Raw genomic sequence first — 12,966 nt, 5'->3', positions numbered from 1 at the left:
TTTTTTTTTTCTTTTTCCTTTTTTTAATTCAGTCGTAGGAATTAGTGATGGGCTAGATAACATTTCCTGCAGAGGAGAGATGATAATCCTTTTTCAGATAAAGGAACTGGGTGAAATCTGAACTGCCTCTAGAGCTGCTTTCCAATCCTGCAAGGATTTTCTAAGGACAGTTCCTCTTGATTTCTCAGAAACTGGGTTGTAACTCAAATGACATTTAGGTTGATCTTCCTGTCCAACTACATCATAAAGGCACAGAGAAACCACTCAAGTACTCCCCCAGATGGAGTTTCTGGGGCATAACCCACCCAATTGAAACTGTTTCCAATTAGTTAGAATGTACCCGAGGGGTGAGTCTCCAGGGATGCTTGGGCTGTTCCCCATAGTGGTAAAGCCGGTGTCCAACTGACAGTGGGCCCAACTGCTGGTGTTGACATAGTTATAAGATTTAGTCAAGTCCCCCTCAGCCTGGGCACTTAGTTCCTGAGCCAGCACAAGGTGAGCCAGGGAAGCAGGAGGCAAAGGCCTGGAGCTGACTGAGAGCTGTGGCTCCCAGCTCCAGGGTTGAGAGTTAAGGCCCTGGCAAAAGGTTTTCAAGTTTTTGATTTCACAGAGGGTCCAGGTTCTGCTCAGGCCCAGCCTGAACTTAATCTCAACTCGATGACAACAGAGGAGGTGAAGAACAATACAAAGAAAGGAAAAGTGGGGATTAGGCCTTGCCCTCATGGCCTCTTGCCAAGAGTTATCAAGATAAGTGTCACACAACAGTTCTCATGCTGGGGCACACAACACTGGCAGGACAGTTTACAGAATAAATCACAGGTCTCCTATCCTCATAACCAACTCAGTACACCAGCAAACTAGTTCCAAGATTTAGGGTATAAAGTCCTACAACTGTTCCCACTCTGAGTGCGCACCCAGATGGTCCTATTGGACCCCAGATGGCCCTGCCATAAGCAGAAGGACCCCAGAAGCGGGGCAGGGGGGAAGCTAGACACATGCAACAAACTGCTCTGAGTTCAGAATCTTGACTTAGGGCCATGAATGTTTGAATATAAGGGATTTCAGACCATTTTTCCAGGCGGCGGTAAAATAAGTCTAGTTGAGAAATAGTGTTAAAATTCAAGGTGCCATGGGGGCTGGCCCCATGGCCGAGTGGTTAAGTTCACGCGCTCCGCTGCAAGCGGCCCAGTGTTTCGTTGGTTCGAATCCTGGGCACGGACATGGCACTGCTCATCAAACCACGCTGAGGCAGCGTCCCACATGCCACAACTAGAAGGACCCACAACGAAGAATATGCAGCTATGTACCGGGGGCCTTTGGGGAGAAAAAGGAAAAATAAAATCTTTAAAAAAAAAAAAATTAAAGTGCCATTCATGGGCCATTTTTCTTCATTCAGAGTATGTTGAGGCCAAAAAGTATTACAGTAAAAAATGTTTCTTTTCCTTTAGATCTTGTAGATCAAATTTTGCCCAGTTATTTAAAAGGCGATTCAAAGGTGAGTTCTTCAGAATGGAATTAGAAGTTCCCATGGTCCTAGGAAGCAAGAAGACAAGAGAAGTGAAAGAAAAGGGTACATTACCTTTAAATTCCCCCCTGAACCTAGGGCAGCTTCCTACCCACTGTTCTGCCTGTGGGGTTCCTATAGCAAAGGCTGATGGGGGCGTCCCTCTGGATTGCATCCCTTGTATATCCTCCCTATTATGCCTGGCAGTAACAGTTTCTTGGTGAATGGCCCCAGAGATAAAAGAAGAATAGAGAAAAACAGCAAAGAATTTTCCACTGGTCTGCAGGACATTCCAACCAATTGCGTCCTGGAGCCGTTCTCCCAAGAAGGGCATTCCCATACTCAACCAAAAGTTAGAGTTTGGTACTTTCCTTGATCTAGAGTCCTGATTGGGACTTTCCTGAGGTTCAGAGTGTGGTCAAGAGCCATAGGGACGGATCCCAAACCAGCCTTAACGAAAGAAACCTGCCATGGGAGTCTGGAAGACTGGTGACCGTCCTAATGACTTAAGTGCTTGACCCGTGCCCATGTAAAATTTATATACTAGAGATAGAATTAGGAAGGAATGGATTAATTCATTCTTCATCACCCTCAGGCTTAAGGTACTGCTTTTCTGGCTGAATGATATGGTTTGCCCCATAGAGTAGCCATGGGCAGCAAACTTGGATTCATGCAGCTGTCCAAGACGGTTCCCAATGAAGACGTGAGTTTAGATCAATCCTCAAAAAAGAGGAAGGCACAAGGAAGAAAAGTACACCTACCAGAACTTCAGCTCACACGCCAGTGAAGCAAGATCCCCATACAGGCCACCAGAAGAAGTGATGCAGGCTTGGCGAGCTGAGGAGTCGAAAGAAAGATTTCTTGGACTCTCAAGGTCTGGTGTTAGTGCTCTTTTATTCAGAGAATAGCATGGGGACAGGACCGATAGGCAGTGAAGAGCTGCCAACATGGGGACAGGACCCGTGGGCAGTGAAGAGCTGCAATGTGTTGAGGGCAGGGCTAAATTTAAAAGGCGTGGGTATGTGAGCTATTTTTACTAGACAAAGGAAAGATCATGTAAAAAGTCATTAAAATGGTATCAGGGCAGGTGGGGTCTGGTTATTGCATGGTCGTATAACTTTAGATATGAATTGGGTCATATAGATTGGCATGTAGGCCAGGACAGTTGCCTTGGGCTTCTCTCCCTGGGGCAGCCTTGATCCACATCACTGCAACCATTGTCACTCAGCTAGCTCTTGTGATTGTGACTGTGGGGAGTGATGATGATGATGGCGACAAAGATGTCTCCATGCATTAAAGACAGGAAAACTGGAAAGAGGAGTGACTTGGGGCAAAAAATAATGAGGATAAACTTAGAGCTTTAGTGATATGCCAGCTCCTATTGGGAGGTGAAAAAAAATACTTTTTGAAAGTATTGCTGTTACTTCTTTAATGAAATGCCTTCATTTTTCCTTTCTTTAATATCCTTTACTTAACTCCATCTAAACCTATGTAGAATTAAAAACAAGCAGTATTGGGAGATGTGACTACAGTCAAGTGAACTTACTTCCAAATCCTTTTTTGAGTGACAACAAACAGGCTTTTTTTTAAGGAAGCTCTGTCCTGGGCGTATAGGCCTCATACTTCTTGTTTTGTTCTTGTATCTGAAGATTAAAAAAATGTTATTTTCAAAGAAAGCACTAGGTGGCACTTGTGATGTATTCAACAGTTGCCTCAGATCCTTTTTGCAAAGGTTTGATAGAAAAAAAAATGCAATAAATATTAAAATGAGAAAATCTTCATTATAATAATGATCAGTATCTTATGATTGTGTTTACTATGTTACTATGTATGAGCAATATCTTTATGCAGAGTTTGCATTTAAAATCTCGGCTTCACTTTTTTTTTATAAAAACCACAAGAGGGGAACCAGCATTTCTATAATATGTGAAACCCCCATATCACTAAAATAAATAAGAAAGTAATGTTTGATTTGAAAAAGATTGATTCTAGGTGTTCTTTTAAACAGTCAATTCCTCTATTCTATTTAAAATGTTTAGATTTGTAAAAATAGATTATAAAATAAGTTTTCCAAGGTCTATCTATTGTGTAAAACAAAATAAGTTATCATTAATTTAAAATAAGGCACTACAGCTTAAAGGGGGTTTTTTTTAGTAACGTTAAACCCCCCAAACAAAGAAACAACGCAGACGTCAGGATCTTTTTTTACTATCTTTAAAGTGATAATTTAAAGACTTTAAGCAAATATATTGTCTTTTCTGTTATTTGCTTAGGCAGTTCCTATGTGGCCAGTTGTTTCATTATCTCATGGTTCTACTTTACTATAGAGACTGCAAGCTCTTTTTAACAGAAATGCAGGTTGAGAAGGTACTATTTCAAGTACAAAATATTGTTCCAAATACCATGGCAACAACCATAGCCTGTAGTTCCTCTCAAGTCATTGTATCTCTCCTCTACCTATTGTCTAGGCCTTCAGGGTAATCATTTTATGGATTAGGTTCACTCATGGCTCCATCTCATTTTTTTCTCCTTATTCTCCCTTTGTCTCATTTTTGTTTCTTATTTTAAATGTATTTTTACTTGCCGTACCTTTGTAGGATAATTTAACACAATGAAATCCTTTTGAAACAAGATGGGTTATAAATAAATTAATAATAAGGCTAATACGCTGCCTTGTAATTGCACTAATTTGTAGGTTTGGGCTGAAATTGACATTTTGCAGGTAGTATCTCATGTAGTAGTAAACTCAGCATGTCAGAACTCAGAGCTAAATATGCAGAACTGCAGGCAAAACAGTACTGAACAAATTTTAGATCTCCGTGTAACAATTGAGTTTCTTTGGTTGCGAATGATAGGAATGGATTCTGGGTAACTTAAGCAAAAAGAGACTTTAATGGAGTGCTAGCCAGGAACCCACGGGATGGACAGGAGGCTGGAGAGCCAGGCCTGGACACAAGACAGGAGTGAGGACAGCTCCTGGAGCCCAGGAAGCAAGAACAATGTACAGATCTTCTCAAGGTGCTGCTGCTTCAATGTACACACTGCATTTACTTCCTGTCCTTGTTTGCCTCTGCTCAAGATTAAAGGTTCCAAGAGCCCAGATTATTTGATATGTTCTGTGAATTCACAGAATTCTACTGCTAAAATCATTGGAAATTTAGTATGGAGTAAAAGCTATGTCTTGAAGCTTGTCAAAATATAAACAAATAAAAATTTGGAAAAATAAAACATCCCAGGAGTCCAGCTGTCTTCCCTTGAGTCCCATATGGCTCCTTGGTAGCAGCAGGATGAGGAATATTGATTTACATCCCTACTAAGACTGTTCCCAAAGGGGGAGAGGTAATTCCCTAATAGGAAATTGGGGAGCTCCTGGGAAGAGAGATGATTGCTGGCCACCCGAAAACAACCCACTGCACTACACTACAGCAAGAGCAGACTATTAGTTTCTGTGTTGTATTGTAACCTCATGTTATGGGTTGAATAGTGTCCCCCCAAAATTCACATCCACATAGAACCTTAGAAGGTGACCTTATTTGGAAATAAGGCCACTGGACATGTAATTAGTTAAGGATCAAGATGAGATCTTACTGGATTAGGATGGGCCCTAAGTCCAGTGAGAATGTCCTTATGAAAGACAGAGAAGGACACACAGAGAAGGAGGTGATGTGAAGACAGAAGCAGAGATTGGAGTGATGCATCTACAAGTCACAGAATGCCAAGGATTGCAGGCAACCACCAGAAGCTAGGAGAGAGGAATGGAATGGTTTCTCCCTCAGAGCCTCCAGAAGGAATCAACACAGCCAACACTCTGATTCTGGAGTTCTGGCCTCCTGAATGGTGGGAGAATACATTTCTGTTGTTTTAAGCCATTCAGTTTGTGGAAGTTTGTTATGGCAGCCCTAGAAACTATGAAAACCCCTAAGAAGAATTTCTTTGTGCAAAACCTTAGGTGGTAATACTATGAATGTAGGTGCTTAGTAAATGCATGTTTATGACAATGAATAAAAGTTCTCTTTTTCTATTTCAAAAGAAAATAAATCTATGAGTGGTTTTATTTATTCCACAAAAAGCTACTGAATACCTGTTATGCACTGGGCATTGTTCTAGGGGCTGAAAATACAGCAGTGAACAAATTAGGTGAGTTCACAAACCTCGCATTTAGAAGGACAACAGTTAAGCAAGTAAACAAGACATATTGTGGTGAGATCAAGGCTATGAAGAAAGTGAAACTTGATGATGTGATCTAGAGTGACATACAGGAAGTGGAGAGTCAGTTTACACTGGGTGGTCAAGCAAGGACAGAGCTGAGACCAGAATTAGGAGACAGACATTCGTGTCCTGGGGGAAAAACATTCCAGGCAGAGGGAACTGAGAGAAACTGGAGCTGAACAACCACTGACAAGTGAAAGGAGTTGAGTGGAGAGATTTAGGCAGAGATAGATCACAACTTCCACTCTAAGATACATCATGGAAGTGGAGGATTTTAAGTAGGAGAGTAACATCATCTGATTTAAACATTTAAAGTCAGTCTGTTTGCTGTGTGGGCAAAAGATTTTAGGGGCAGAAGGAGCAGGGGGCCCTTGGGAGGCTGTCAAATTAGACCAGATGAGAGGCGGTGGAGCTCAGATTAGGGCGGTATAGTAGTGATGGAGAGAAGTGAACTAATTCTGGCTATGTGTGTGAGGTAGAGTTTGACAGGACTAGTAGTATCAGTTAAGTGCCTTCTCCTGGTCCAGCATTGCTTGAAATTTTACAAGGGATATAAAAAATATTATATTACCAAGACTCTAAGATCCAGGAGTTTTACATTTAATTGGACAGATAAGATGTATTACATACGACATATTTAAAAAATATGTACAGACTCAAAATGCCTCAAAGTGTGATAGAGACAATAAATGGAGGAAAGAAGGCTTCAGTGTGTGTAAAGGTAACAAGGAAAACTTCATTAACATGAGATGGGCCTTCAAAGATACATAAGATTGAAGAGGAGCATTCCAGGTTGGACAAGGCATGAACAAAAGAGAAAAGACAATGAATATGCACTATTTGGGGTAGAGGAAAAACTAACCTGATTGGATTTGAGCTCCATCAGTGAATAATGCCAATTGAGTTAGATCAGCAAGCTGAGGACAGATGATAGAGAGCTTTGAAATCCAGGATGAGTTTAATCTTCTAGGCCTAGGGTCAGAAAACTTTTTCTGAAAGGGCCAAATAATAAATATTTTAGGTTTTACAGGTCATACAGGCTCTGTCAACTACTTAACTCTTCCATTGTGGTGTGAAAGCAGCCATAGACAATACTTTAAAAATGAGTGCAGCTGTGTTTCAAGAAAACTTTATTTATAAAAACGGGTGGCTGGCTAGATTTGGTCCTTGGACTAGAGCAACAGAGAAATAAAATAAATATGGTGTTTTATTAATTTTTGAAGTAACCATATATAAGAGTAAGGGGCATTTCTTAGTTGCTTAGCATCCATTTCCCCCATCCTCCTTCCTCACAGTTTCCAGACTTTTAGCCAGATGTCTACTTCTCTTACATGTTTAGGGAAAACCGATTGAACTCCTAGCTCTAGGAGAGGTCTCAGATTGGACTAAATTTATCAGGGCATCTCATTCCTCTTTCCACAATGATCAGTTCACGTAACCCACACCTAAGGCAAACAAAGCATGCATTTCTCAGGCACAGATGTCGGTTCAGGAAGGGCATCTGGACTAATTTTGTTGGGTAACATGCAATGTATCCTTTATAGAACTGGGGCTTCTAGGAAAGAAGATTTCTCACTTCTCTGGAAGGGCCATCAAAAGGGACACTCTCTCCCCTTGTAGGCAGGGTGGTATATAGATATGAAATTTGGATATCTGGGTTTGTTTTGCCACTCTGAGAGAAGCCAAGTTTAAAATAATGCTGACAAGACTGAAGGCAAAGCAGAGAAAGGTAAAGAAGCCAGGTCTTTGACAACATGGTTGAATTACTAAATCAAAACAACTCTGAAGCCTATCCTACCTTGGACTTTTTAGCTCTATTAGTCAGTAAATCACTTTCATTGCTTAAATCCATCTGAGTTGAGTTTCTGTTACTTGAAATGGAAAGTATCCCATTGCCACAGAAAAATAAAATGGAATGGGAGACACCGAAAGGAGTTACACCAGATGGGAGACTAGGCATGAAGTGATAAGGCAGAAGGTAGCAGTGAAAAGCAAAAGAACCACTGAAAGAGAGAACTAATATGTGAGGCTAATCTATATCAAAATGACCAGTAGTCCTGCATTATCTAAGAATACCACAAAGGCTAAGGGAAGAAACAAAAGGAATATAGGGAATGAGGAGTTTTGAGCCCACTCACAAGAAAATACATGTAAAGGATAAGAGAATTAAAAGGTTAAAGATGAAAGAGATATTTTTTTGAAGGCTCAGCTCAATTAGAATCAAACAGACGATATCACTCTAGCAACAAAAGATGTAAGGCAACAAGGTTTTAAAACACATAAAATGTTCACCACAAAAGCTACAGACAGGGTCCATAAAACAGTGTGAAAAGCCATAAGTATGGTGAAAAAATAAATAAACTTCTGTGGAAATAGGATAAACTAGTGAGAACTTTTGATATCTTAGAAGGGAAAAAGGGGTCAGATTAAGAACCAAAAGAAATGGCATGGCTGGATGACAGATTGAGAAAATCTTATTAGAAAAGGTAGGACTGATCAAGCCATTCCAGTTATTCATATTTTTGGCTAAGGGACATTCTGTCAACAGAACATGTAGTCCACTAACATATAACTTCTGGGAGTCCCAATGAAATAATAGGGTAATCAAGGGAAACAGATGAGAACTGCCAGAAGAAAGATGCCCAGCAACAGTTCACACAGAATCCTTGAGTCTTTTCATATTGCAGTGACAAAAATGTAGATGAGACTTCTGGTTTCCAGTTCAGCATGTAAGAAGCTTGGAAGTTGCCACTCCATCCCAACAACAAGTGAAAAGCCAAACAAATTGAAAAATCAACAACTCTTCTTAGATCCAAAAGAGAAGTGAGGTCACAGGAAAAATGCTACTCCCAAAACTGGAGAAACCAATTGGAAAATACAGAGAATCACAACTTACTGGAGCAGCAACCTCTGTGGGAACCAGCACCAGGGTAGGGAAACCTGAACTGTAGTTGACAAACTGCTGGGGGCCCAGTGTGGACAACTCTGATAGTTAAAAACTTCAGGGAGATCCAGTCACTGGGGGCCCTCACACATTTGTGAGTTTTACCTCCTGGATGTCTACCAGATTTTCACAGTGAATATCAGAGACAAACCTCGCCCCTCCCCCTCTCCCACTGTACTTCTGGCAGAGGCAAGAGAAAAGGAATCATTTTAAATACACCAGAACATTCTGTTCTTCTTAACAAGGTATGCCTTCAGGGGAAACTATTTAACCAGAGCCTAACTTGTCGAGGTTTTATCAGAACCTAACTGGCCTAGAGGAAAAGAAATATCCAACTCCAGCTCCCTCTAGCCATCCTGTCCCAACTAAGGAGGAGGAGAGCAGTACCAAGAAGCATGTGTAACACTCACAGTCCAGAAGCACAGGCACACTAAAAGACTGAGACCTAATCATAGGACCATAGAACACTTCCTTTCCCCTCCACCTTACCACCACATTACTAAAGGCTTACTTACAGAAGTTCCTTTTACCCAGTACATCATGCCTGGCTTCCAAGAAAGAATTAGAAGATATATTAAACAGTAAAAAACACATGTGGAAGAGACAGAGCAAGCCTCAGAACCAGACTCAGATACAGCAAGGATGTTGGAATTATAAGACTGGGAATTTTAAAAAATTATCATTAATATTCTAAGGGCTCTAATGGATAAAGTAGACAGAATGCAGAGACACATGGTCAATGTAAGCAGAGATATGGGAATTCTAAGAAATAACCAAAAAGAAATGCTAGGGATAAAAAGCACTACAACAGAAATGAAGAATGCCTTTGAAGGACTTATTAGTAGACTGGACATGATTGAAGAAAGAATCTCTGAGCTTGAGCATATCTCAGTAGAAACCTCCAAAACTGAAACGCAAAGAGAAAAACAACTGAAAAAAAACAGAATATTCAAGAACTGTGGGACAACTATAAAATGTGTACCATATGCATAATGGGAATACCAGAAGGAGAAGAAAGAGAAAAATCAACAGAAGAACTATTTGAAACAACAATGACTAAGAATTCCCCCCAAATTAATGTCAAACACCAAATCACAGATCCAGGAAGCTCAGAAAACACCAAGCAGGATAAATATCCCCTAAAACCTACACCTAGGTATATGATTGTCAAACTACATAAAATCAAAAATAAAGAAAAAATCCTGAAAGAATCCAGAGGAAAAAAATACCTTACCTATAGAGGAGCAAAGCTAATAATTACATCTGACTTCTCCTCAGAAACTAGGCAAGCAAGAAGAGAGTACAGTGAAGTATTTAAAATGTTGAGAGAAAAAACCTCACCAACCTAGAATTCTGTAACCCACAAAACTATCCTTCAAAGGTGAAGGCAATTCTTGACAAGAAAAAGCTAAAAGGAGTTTGTCACCATTAGACCACCTTAAAAGAAATGTTAAATGGACTTCTTTAACCTGAAAAGAAAGCATGCTAAGTAGTAATAAGAAGACATATGAAAGAACAAATCTCATTGGAAAGGTAAATACATATAAAGATAGTGGATTAATCACTTATAAAGCTAGTCTGAAGGTTAAAAGAAAAAAGTAGTAAAAATAACTATGGTTACAATAATGAGTTAAGGGATAACAAGATAAAAAGACGTAAAGTGTGACATCAAAAACATAAAACATGGGGGAGAATAATAATGTTCAGCTTTATATTGATATCAAACTTAAAATGTTGTCAATTTGAAATACACTGTCATAGATATAAGTTGTTATATGTAAGCGTCATGGTAACCACAAAGCAAAAACCTACTTCAAATACACAAAAGATAAAGAGAAAAGAATATAAGCATACCACTAAAAAAAAATCATCAAACCACAAAATGAAAGAAAGTCAGCAAGAGAACTACAAAAACAGTCAGAAAACAACTAACAAAATGGCAGTAAGCACATACCTATCAATAATTACTTTAAATGTAAATGGATTAAATTCTCCAATCAAAAGACATAGAATGGCTAAATGGATTAAAAAAACAAGACCCATCTATATGCTACCTAGAAGAGATTCATTTTAGATGTAAGGACACACACAGACTAAAAGTGAAGGGATGGAAAAAGATATCCATGCAAATGGAAACCAAAAGAAAGCTGGAATAGCTACACTTAGATCAGACAAAGGAGACTTTAAAACAAAGAGTGTAATAAGAGACAAAGAAGCGTGTTACATAATGATAAAGGAGTCAATCCAACAAGAAGAGGTTACATTTGTAAATATTTATGTACCCAACCTAGGAACACCTAAATATATAAAGCAAATATTAACAGACCTACAAGGAGAAATAGACAGCAGTACAATCACAGTTGGGGACTTTCCTACCCCACTTACATCAATGGATAGATCATCCAGACAGAAGGTCAATAAAGAAATATCAGCCTTAAATGGCACGTTAGACCAGATGGACTTAACAGATATTTACAGATCATTCCATCCAAAACAACAGAATACACATTCTTCTTAAGTGCACATGGAATGTTTTCCAAGATATATTATATGTTAGGCCACAAAACAAGTTGTAATAAACTTAAGAGGACTGAAATCATATCAAGCATCTTTTCTGACCACAATGGTATGAAACTAGAAATTAATTACATGAAGAAAACTGAAAAATTCACAAGTATGTGGAGATTAAACAACATGCTACCAAACAACCAATGGATCAGAGAAGAAATTAAAAGAAAAATTTAAAAAATACTTTGAGACAAGTAAAAATGGAAATACAACGTACCAAAATTTATGGAATGCAACAAAAGCAGTTCTAAGAGGGAAGGTCATGGTAATAAATGCCTACCTCAAGAAACAAGAAGTGTCTCAAATAAAAAACTTATCTTTACACCTTAAGGAACTGAAAAAGAAGAACAAATGAAGCCCAAATACAGCAGAAGAAAGGAAATAAAGATTAGAGCATAAATAAATGAGATAGAGGCTAAGAAGACAATAGAAAAGATCAATAAAATGAAGAGCTGGTTCTTTCAAAAGATAAACAAAAAAATGACAAACCTTTAGCTAGGTCTTTTGATTAAAGGATCATAAGAGACTACTATGAACAATTATATGCTAACAAATTGGACAACCTAGAAGAAATGGATAAATTCCTAGAAACATACAACCTACCAAGACTGAATCATGATGAAAAAGAAAATCCAGACAGATCGATTACTAGTAAGGAGATTGAATCAGTAATCAAAAACCTTCCAAAAACAAAAGTCCAGGACCAGATGGCTTCTCTGGCAAATTCTACCAAATATTCAAAGAAGTAATACCAATCTTCCTCAAACTCTTCCAAAAAGTAGAAGAAAAGGAAACTCTTCCAAACTCATTTTACAAGGCCAGCATTACCTTGATTGCCAAAACCAAAGATATAAGAAAACAAAATCACAGGCTGATATCCCTGATGAACATAGACCCAAAAATCCCAAAATATTAGCAAACCAAATTCAATGACACATTAAAAGGATCATACACTATGATCAAGTGGAATTTATTCCAGGTATGCAAAGATGGTTCAACAGCCACAAATCAGTCAGTGTGATATACCACATTCACAAAACGAAGGATAAAAATCATACAATCATCTTAATAGATGCAGAAAAAGCATTTGACAAAATTTAACATCAATTTATGATGAAAACTCTCAACAAAGCAGGTATAGAGGGAACATACCTCAACATAATGAAGGCTATATATGACAAGCCTACAGTCAACATCATACTCAACCATGAAAACTTGAACGCTTTTCCTCTAAGATCAGGAACAAGACAAGGACGCCCACCCTCACTGCTTTTATTCAACATAGTATCGCAAGTTCTAGCCAGGGCAGTTAAGCAAGAAAAAGAAGTAAAAGGCATCCAAATTGGAAAGGAAGAAGTAAAACTGTCACTATTTGCAGATGACATGATATTATATATAGAAAACCCTAAAGACTCCATCAAAAAACTGTTACAACTAATAAATGAATTTATCCTGTAAAGTTGCAGGATAAAAAATCAATACACAAAAATTGTTGTGTTTCTATGTACTAATAATGAACTATCAGAAAGAGAAATTAAGAAAACAATTCCATTTACAATTGCATCAAAAAGAATAAAATACCTAAGAATAAATTTAACCAAGGAGGTGAAAAACTTGTATAGCGAAAAACTAAAAGATATTAAAGAAAGAAATTTAAGATGACACAAATAAATGGAAAGATATTCTGTGCTCATTGATTGGAAGAATCAATATTGTTAAAATGTCCATACCACCCAAAGCA

At 38.5% G+C, this 12,966-nt stretch overlaps 1 long non-coding RNA gene across 1 annotated transcript; it reads right to left on the bottom strand.

The window, feature by feature from the left end:
* Positions 1-2,371, bottom strand: LOC103556260 (uncharacterized). Its single transcript, XR_546150.2, has 2 exons — positions 2,266-2,371; positions 1-1,533 (listed from the first exon to the last, which is right to left on the bottom strand). It is a non-coding gene; the product is annotated as an uncharacterized lncRNA (long non-coding RNA).
* Positions 2,372-12,966: the final 10,595 nt, after the last annotated feature.

The sequence above is a fragment of the Equus przewalskii genome, chromosome 17 (assembly GCF_037783145.1).
Source record: "Equus przewalskii isolate Varuska chromosome 17, EquPr2, whole genome shotgun sequence".
In the NCBI taxonomy this organism is placed as follows: domain Eukaryota; kingdom Metazoa; phylum Chordata; class Mammalia; order Perissodactyla; family Equidae; genus Equus; species Equus przewalskii.
The sequence above is the reverse complement of the archived record's forward strand: the minus strand, read 5'-3'. Positions and strand labels throughout refer to the sequence as shown.